This window comes from Schistocerca americana, chromosome 3 (assembly GCF_021461395.2).
Source record: "Schistocerca americana isolate TAMUIC-IGC-003095 chromosome 3, iqSchAmer2.1, whole genome shotgun sequence".
NCBI lineage: Eukaryota > Metazoa > Arthropoda > Insecta > Orthoptera > Acrididae > Schistocerca > Schistocerca americana.
This window is the reverse complement of record NC_060121.1, coordinates 641,154,822-641,164,784: the sequence shown is the minus strand read 5'-3', so window position 1 is coordinate 641,164,784 and position 9,963 is coordinate 641,154,822. Positions and strand designations below refer to the sequence as shown.

Below are 9,963 nucleotides of genomic sequence, written 5' to 3'. Positions count from 1 at the left end.
TTGAATTGTGTAAAATCATGAAAAGCTGAGTTACAACTTTTCTCACAAACTACTTAGGAATAAGTTAATAATAAACAAGTTTGATCTGTTTAACCAGAAGGTAACTGCCAAGTCCAAGCGACCGAAGCCACTCAGAGCGGACGACCGTCCCAACGCTGGTCATCAACCGACATCGTCACGGCCCAGTGGCCGTCGTGCTAAACAGACTAACGTTTCCGTAAGCGATTGATAGCAACACAGGAGTAACAGTGACTGAAAGTCGGCGGACGCCTTACGAAACACGGCACACCCTGAAGCGGGAGCAGGCACAGCTGACTAGCGGCCATACAACCGCGACCAAACAAATCTCACGCCGCCCGTACTAACGCGGGAAATGATAGCGAGCGACTAGACGCCACGCGAAAAGCAGCAACCGTGCCTACCCCTCCACCACAGAATGTGCCCTGTCTTCTTGTCTATGGTAATACAATTTATAGCACACAAGAAACGTTTTAATAATAGCATTAGTTCAACGCAAGATCAGTTAACGGTTAGGTCCAGTAAAGATTTACCAACGGATTTACCATCAAACCAACTTCCGGACCACAGGCGGAAATTAGTAAACTTGGCATAAGTTTTCACCAGACCAATAAACAAGAAATCAAATTAAACAGTTGCCAAAAATACAGTCACAATACGCAAGCCCTTCAAGACCTTGCTATCTTACTCACAGTTATCATTAACGGCGAAACATACACGAATGAATGACAAGAAATTCACCATTGAAAGCAAAAGAACAACACACCACAAAGGTTAAATTAATTAATTTGCAGACGAGCCAGTCACTGAAAGCTCAGTTCCACAAGATTAGGACTAACCTCACTCGGCAGCAATACATTTGTGTGTGTGATAACTAGGTTGCCCAAACAGGACTCCAAAACCCAAAACAACAGGTCACACGTTAGCTGTCTTGTTCTCGGATACTAGGCATCACCGGGATAAGACAATCGCGACAAAAAAAAAAAATCTCTGAAATTACAGCTACTTGCAGCAAAACAAATGAGTCAGGGTGCATGAACGTAAAGCACAAGCCACTGTTCCAGACAGAGCGTAACCTTTTCAATGCACATACGGACAGAACAACACACGTGGGCATAAAGGGTGCAGCAGATGCGTACCAAGCAAACTATACTGCGCCAAAATACGACTCACGTCACGTCCACAAACCGGAGCACTGCTCCCGGAGCTGGTGTCTGCTCGCTGGGCTGCCTCAACTCTCTGTCCCCCGGAAAGCGATGCTGACTGCCGCCTTGCTCAACGTTCCCTTCTCGGCCGTGCACAACAACTCTTCTCTTGTCGCCTCAGAGTGCGGCCGCAATGTCCGTTCTCCCCTGCTGTCCGCCCCAGACTCCCGTACTTGCACTCACTCCCTCGTTAGGACCCACTCCGACAGGAGGCGCTCGCGATCGCACATAGTGCCAACCTCAACCAGAGGAGTAATCGATAGCATCTTGCACCCGAGAGCCGCGCCACGGGTCAACCAGCATTGTTGCACAACTGAAGCAGGACGTCCAGTTTGTGTGTCAGTTCTCCAAATGGACCATCCCGCCACTCAGAAGGCCACAACTGGACCCCTTTCCAAACTCACTGAGTTGGCTGTGTAGGAAGTACGAGTGCGTTTCCGTGGCATGGTTGCCTGCTTCCTTCACCCGTTTGCACCACACTGAGCCTTCTGTCTGTGAGCATTGGCTATTAAAGGGCAGAGACAGATGGCGCTCTGGGAGCTGTGCCACTTCGCTATATGTTGGCGGACGACACTGAAACCATTACAGTACTTCTGTTGTCCCCCAGGTGCATATGACGTCATCGGATCAAAATCGACTTTGTCTTCCCAGGTACACTAATATTTTTCTGGCAGTGTAGTTCGGAGACAATTCCACCGTTTTCATGACATTGAGCGGAAATATATCTTGTCGAAAATGTATAATGCCGAAATACCACATGGAAGTGAAGAAAAACTGTAGGTGGTCTTGAAGTAGGATGCATTTTCATTTCTTGCAAAAATAATCTAACTGTAAATTTATAATCATAAGGGAAAAAATCCACCATACACTGCTAAATACGTATATACTACATACTGGTTTCAGAGTAATAAAGCTCTACGTCCCATTCTTCACAGGCATACATACCCGTTTCGATGGTTGCCAATGCAAAACGATCTGACTTTGCCCTTCTTGTCTCTCTATACAACCCCAAATGACCTGATTACATAGAAATGCTCTGAAATCAGGCTGCGTGATGAACGTATTTAATAATTGCATGATGGCTTTTTTCTCTTATCCACTAAAAATAGCAGCACTGGGCACACCGAATTCCACCTCAGATTATTTTAGTCTTCATAAATGAGTAGCGAAAAAGAAAAACATCAATTACATAAGTAGGTTCATAAAAGCAATGGAAATTTTATGACAACATTTACATCGAGAGTTCGAGGTCCGACTATGGAAAGAGGCACGCCCATCGTATTTGTTGTGGATTGGCCAGAGCGCCAACCCACAATGTGAGGGAGCCGAAAGGCAGGCGTTTAAGCTCACGCAGGATGGCGTGAGGTCTGGAACAGGACAAGTAATGAAGACTAGCAAATAAAGTACGTAGCTTCTGGAATACTTAACTTTAATCCATAATTGGTGAACATCGGTCTGACGGTACATGCATCACAAGATAAATAGCAAATGATAATGGCGCCTTGCTAGGTCGTAGCAAATGACGTAGCTGAAGGCTATGCTAACTATCGTCTTGGCAATTGAGAGCGTAATTTGTCAGTGAACCATTGCTAGCAAAGTCGGCTGTACAACTGGGACGAGTGCTAGGAAGTCTCTCTAGACCTGCCGTATGGCGGCGCTCGCTCTGCAATCACTGATAGTGGCGACACGCGGGTCCGACGTATACTAGCGGACCGCGGCCGATTTAAAGGCTACCACCTAGCAAGTGTGGTGTCTGGCGGTGACACCACAGTATTATTCAGGAGTATAAGAGATGAAACGCAGAGGAGTAACTAGTAAGTATAACAACGTCTGCAGTGTTGTAATACCGATACATTCCGGGTTCTTGCATTAGAAGACACTGAATGTTCAGGAGGGATGCTTCGGTTTCAGAAACCACTTCAAATTATTTTGCTTCTCACGAGATGTTGATATATTGGTGTAATTTATTTTTAATTTGTAGGTGTAATAAGATAAAGAGACAACTGTGCAGTGGATTATTTTAGGATCATTCAAAGTCTTCGGACTTAATAGTTCGATAGCCACATCATTTGTCCTTTGTCAGGGCTGAGCAATGGAATGTTATGTAAATACAGCAACATCAAGTTTCTTCATTTTCTTTGGCGTTTCTTTCGAACTCCACTGCTGATTAATGAGAAATTGTTCATGGGATACAAAAAAATGGGTCAAATGGCTCTGAGCACTATGGGACTCAACAGCTGAGGTCATTAGTCCCCTAGAACTTAGAACTAGTTAAACCTAACTAACCTAAGGACATCACAAACATCCATGCCCGAGGCAGGATTCGAACCTGCGACCGTAGCGGTCTTACGGTTCCAGACTGCAGCGCCTTTAACCGCACGGCCACTTCGCCCGGCTCATGGGATACACATTTACGTCTGTAATATCTTGGTAATAACCATAGCTTTACGCCCCTTCTCCATTGTTGATCGTTTTTCACGTTTTCTGTTGCAAATGTAATTAATTTTGCGAGGTGCCAGGGCTAGCATTGTATTTAACACTAAATTCTTCTAGAATCTACATATGTAAATTATGCTCTAAGCCCGCCCCCCCCCCCCCCCCTATTCTAACTCCGACTTTTGCTGTTGCACATGGATTAAAAAGATACGCGAACTGACTGTAATCAACCCTTCAAGTGGAGTAGAAAAGAGTTTGACACCTGCAATAATTTAATTTGATAAATAAGATAAATAAAGGAAGGTTTCATTAACGTAGTGAGAAATGATAGGGTTGCTCTACCGATTAACAGAATGAAAGTTCTGTCCAAAATAACAATATGATTTATTAAGACTAAACACAAAATAATAAACAAAACCACATGAAACATTTACAATACATCAAATTGGCTCAAACTGGATACTCAAATAAACGCTGTGAAGGTGAAGTTGTCCCTAAACTAGATTGTGACGTTTATGACGAAGTGGTATGTGGAGCCGATTCCTTGCAACTCAAATCTTGAGAGAGACACACAACTAACCCAACATTAATTGCTGCTACATTAGTGAGAACTCAGACAATGAACACCCAAGATAGAACAAAGAAAAAACGAACAGGTGCGCTCTGCTGAGCTCTGATTATCGCCTAGCAAAAATGCCTGCTTTGCCGGTGCTGCGGACGTACATTACCAAGCTGTCTTGTTAGCTGCAAGGACACAATCTGGCGTACTGGAAGCGATGGCTGGTTGCTTCGACGTCCCATCGTGGTGATGATAATGTCGCGAATATAGCCCGAAACAAATTGTCCTGGTCTGGTTGTTCCAGACTAAAGACTTCCTATCAATACAAACGCGCCACTGAGGGAGACGAAGAAGGCTCGCCACACAATCACTGACGGTACAGTGATTGATTTTCACAAGCGAAGTCACACAGTAACTACGATACAGTCAACTTTAGCCAAAACTGCCCAAGACAGACAACATAGGCCGCTTGTACGCAGAACGTTCAGTTGCCAACTGTACTCGGAAAGTTACATTGAAGTCGAAACTTCAGCAACTTCGTTAAACAGTTACAAACAAATAAAAGTATATTAGACAGCCAACGGAAGGCAGGCTGTCCAGAGCAGCGAGAGCTCAGTGTTGTAACCTACTCCGACTGAAAGGCGAGAGCTGACTACTCCACGAGAGCACCCGTACAAACCGAACACAGCACATTCCCGCCCCCACGACAGTGGCCGTGGTTAAATGTTCCAATCAGAAACTCGAAAACCGGCGGAAAATTCCACTCTATTGCCGAAGCCTACCATTCCACGAATGGAGATTCTTGGCGCCAATTTCTGCGCCGATTTTGCTACGTCACGGAGCTATGCCCTTAGCAAGCCAATCACAGTTATGATTTTGCAGAAAACGCGGGAACTGCCTGGGAACACAAGTCATTCCCACGCCTCGCTGGTAGCCCGCAATAAAGTGTTTTCGCTAAGTTTCTGCGAAGTAACGGAATCTCTAGCCCAGCCGCTCCTTCAGGCCCCTGCGGGCGTGTCTTTTGACAATGTCGGCGTCTGGAAAGCATTCACTCGACTCCCTCACACCCGTTGCCTTAACCCTTTCAAGATCAGCAATTCCCGCCTGTCACCGGACCACCCGGGTGACGAGAGACGCTGCGTGGGAAATCCGTGTGTGAAGGAATAGCAACTTTCCACTGCATGCAATTAGAGAGGAAAATCGTCAGATAGAAATATGAGAGGGGGCTCATGCCACCTCTCAATTTTTCAGACTGGGTTTATGAGACGTCTCTTGCGTTTTCTGTTTGTCATATACGGCAACAAGAATTCCCTTTAACGTTCACACTTCCACCGCTTGACTGGGTAGGCAGAAGCTACACTTCAGTAAGGCTTCCCTTAACTTTTTAGAGCAATTGGAATACAGCGCCTTAATTTAGTAGACCTACACATGGCTTCGACATCTGCAACGTAGAAAACTGAAAATCTCTTTGCATTATAACCCTGTTTCTTTTGCTTAAATTAAAGTCTAAAGTTGATACTTGCACCTTCGGAGTATTAACATCACTTCCTTTTTGGCCGTGTTGCTGCATTCCATTTAACTGCGATGTAATTTGAAATAAACTTCACTTTCACACCCATCTAATTAAAACGAATGCTCTGTATCAGAAAATCATTGGCTGGCTGACACTGGTTTGATGACATCACTGTTCTCTAACCGCAGCAACTCTGTTGCAACCCGAACCGCAATGGTTAAGGGACAGGAAACTTGGACTGCGCATTGTTTTTCAGTGTGAGGGACTCGAACCCTTGGGCTTTGCCTAAACTACCATTTGTCATATAATGCATTTATATCCATCAATATTGGCCAGAAACCCATATGAATAATTCGTAACAGCTTCCAGTCAACCGACAATCCGAAAAGCTGAAAGGTATCCAAGCTAAAAACGTAAGTAGACTCGTGAGAGCATAACACGCGAAACAACAGTTTTAGTAGTACCACAGTCTAAGAAGTCGAATAGGTTGTCCATTGTATGCTAACAACGAGCTACGTGATTGCTGAAGCTGTAGGCTACCTAACCCTTCATACATAGAGCGGTTGAGCGGCGTAACAGTAGCACCAGTGTCTAACTCGAAAAAAACAGACTTGTTGAACACACGCAACTGTACGTACAAATTATTGGATTGCTGATTGATAAGTTCAGAGTTTGTGTCCTAGAAACACAACATACACCTCAACACAATCACTGTATGACGTTGTATGTGAAAGCTTTCTAACACCATCTATACTTAAACATACCGACTGTATGTGGCCTCGTTTGCCACATGCTTTGCATTACGGGCTCTGTACCCTATTATGTGTTTGAAAGCAACGCGGGCAGGACTTAGCGATTGTGCTGGCTGCACAGCGGCCTGACAGTGCGACCTGCGACTGGTTCGCACATGACCTACACCTAGACCTAGACGCCGGCCGACGTCTGAGTCTGATCTTAGCGGGAGGAGGGGTGGGTGTGGCGGGGGGGGGGGGGGGGGGGGGACGAGGGGTTGGTTCCTGAGCTGCCTAATTATTGACAACAGATATTGCAAATGCTTGAAAATCGTGCTTATTTACATTGACAATGTCCTGTGACTCAATAACTGGCAATACTGTACTGAGGTTAGGTTTTGGATGCTTTTGTATGGCAGCGCTAATACGGCAATTAGACACGTTCTGAGTAATCGCATCTCTTACTGTAATGTCACTGCAACTTAACTCACATGAACACTGGGACTGACGTTATCTTGTAACACTTAAAGTCCTGTTACCCACTGTTTGTATAACTGTCCCGGCTGCTGTTTTAATCTGAAAAACTTATAAAGAGCAGCCGCTGGATGCACTTGTGATTTAAAATTATTTGACAGTTTATCAATTAACTCGCCGTAGGGTGACCTCACGAGTTTGGCGATTTGGAAACAGTTTTACTACCAACTGAAATGCATCTGAACCTGCTCTCTCTCCTCCCGAACAGGCCATGAAGGCCCAACGGTACTGACCGGCCGCCGTGTCATCCTCAGACCACAGGCGTCACTGGATGCTGATATGGAGGGGCGTGTGGTCAGCACACCGTTCTCTCGGCCGTATGTCAGTTTCCGAGACCGGAGCCGCTACTTCTCAATCAAGTAGCTCCTCAGCTTGCCACACAAGGGCTGAGTGCACCCCGCTTGCCAACAGCTCTCGGCAGACCGGATGGTCGCCCATCCAAGTGCTAGCCCAGCCCGACGGCGTTTAACTTCGGTGATCTGACGGGAACCGGTGTTACCACTGCGGCAAGGACGTTGGCCAACTGAACCTGCGGTTGGGAGAAAATGGTAACTACACTGCTTACGTGTTATGCCGCAGGCGTTGAAATCCGCCGTCAACTGCGCTATATAATGAGCCCAGTCTTCGTTTTGCCCTAGAAACTCTCTCAGCTTAGGCGCTTGAACCGTTTTTTGAGCTGTTTCCAAATGAACAGGCAGGGGTGGCGGTCATGGTTCTGCCACAATTCCTTGCAGTGCCTGTAATAACTGTTCAGTCCTTTGTTCACTAGTTGTACAGCTTGCATTAAAGATACGTTCGGAAGAGACATCGTGAGAACTTAATATAACAACGCACAAACCAACAGAAAAATAGCATTTCTGCAAGAGGGTTAGTTACGCAATATGCCACGGTGAGCTAATCGTGAGCTGCATTCTCGGCGACGCTTTACGTGTTGTTGGCCCCTTTTCTTGGACACTGAGCTGCCTACTTACAATACACTTAATTAGAAAACTCTGAATAATAGTACTTTATTAAATGCAACAAAACTTATCTTTGTTCGGCATGATCGGCTGTAGCAGCTGTGAAAATCTACACGTGAACTTGCGCTTCAGAACACAATAAATGAGCCACGATGGCGAACTGATACAAGTTCAGAATGGCCGTACTGTGGCTTCACTGTAGTCACTAGAGAATGCAAGTTCATAGACGCTTGTTGACCTGTCCTGACAGTACAGGCATAGTTTACAGGCGACGTTAGTCTCTTCACTCTCCGACGCTTGACACGGGCTGTGTCACGGCGAGTAGTCAGCACGACGATGTCACTCCGACAGAAACTTCCTGAAAGTGGGCAGGATCCGACCTCGAACAGAACTGCCCTCCTGGCCTCTGGTGACGCTGTTTCGGGGAAAATCGCGGGCGGTGGGGCCTCGAAAGCTCGTGGTACCACTTTGCTGTGCAGTATCTCTGCGACGGTCGACGCTTCTTGCACCGCTCTCGGTACCCAACGACACCGCAGTTCGACTCGTGTACACCGGCGGTGTGTCCATCCCTTCCAGGTGTTCAGTCCGAGATTCGGCTCCGTACAGTACGACCGGACATTGCAGACAAGTGGATGCTGCATCATGACAACATCCCATGTCACAGGGCCACTTCCATTTCGGAATTTTTGACGTCAAAAGGCATTTCTGTTCTTCCACAGCCCCCACCCCTACCCTTGACTTTTTTCCCTGAAACTAAAAACGTCTTAAAAAGACTTCTTTTTGTGACTCGGGGGGAACATCCAAGAGAAAGTGGCCGACATGTTAAAGGGTATACCAGTTGAAGACAGGGAACAACGAATCCGCCGGTGTACAGCTGCCGAAGGGAACTGCTTTGAAGGGAAAATTTTGGAGTTTGAAAAAAATAAGGACGTTGCTAGATAACTTTTCTCACACACCTCGTACGTCGCAGTAAAAATTGTTATCTATATAACATATTGCTGATTGCAACATATGAAAGTGGGAAAGCAACAAGTGACGGCGTCCCTAGATAGAGTTACGCACGACCGTAGCAGATACGGACACAACCTGTATATACACCAACACTTAACGTAATTCACACGAAAGACGTAAAAATATAAGTTTCAAACCGTCGAATAACGCAACAGCGTAGTATCCCATATCTGGAGCCTATATGTAAAATGGAAAACAGGACCTCGATTCCCATTTCCAGAGAAATTTAAAAAAGAAAACTGAAGCAAAGTGATCAGATGTTCGGAAAAAACAACACTCTGATCGAACGAAAAATTAATGAAAAAACTGAAAGTAGTTATTTACATGCTCCATAGGAGGGCCAAACCGAGTATAAAAATGCTGAAATAGTTTATTTCAGCGCAGAAACTAGAAATCCTTTCTGCTTCCAGAACCAAAAAGTACATGGGCCGTGGTAAGCAAATGAAATGTCTACAACGTTTTCTAGATTTGGAGACTGGTCGTAGCACACGAATCTACCGCTAGAAACCGACTGTTATAAGAGAACTACACTAGCTAACCAAGTTCCGTAACATTACTGACGTAATCTTTTTGAAAAAAAAAGTATGTTTGTAAACTAAACAAGCTTTTATCGTGAGAAGGCAGTATTTAACACTCACATGTTATACTTTAAATATTGTTTAGTAAGAATTATATGAAGAACGCATAAATTTTATTGTGTAGGTGTTTCTTTTAAACTTCCAGGCAGATTAAAACTGTTTTCCGGACCAGAGTTTGACCTAGCAACCTCGGTTGGCAATGCTTTTACGACTAAGCTGCTCATATCCTACTCACGACTCATTCCCACTGATTTAACTCTACCAGTACTGGTACTGGTACTGGTGGTACTGGTACCAGTAGGACTTGTACTGTGAGGTTCCAAGTTCAGTTCTGTGCATGGACATCGCTTTTAATCCGCCAGGAAGCTTCAGGTCAGCGCACAGTCCGGTACATAGTGGGAGATTCATTCTGGAAATAG

The 9,963-nt window shown here is 45.4% G+C and overlaps 1 pseudogene; it reads right to left on the bottom strand.

The window, feature by feature from the left end:
- Positions 1-7,398: 7,398 nt before the first annotated feature.
- Positions 7,399-7,516, bottom strand: LOC124607604 (annotated as a pseudogene).
- Between the last annotated feature and the right edge of the window lie 2,447 nt (positions 7,517-9,963).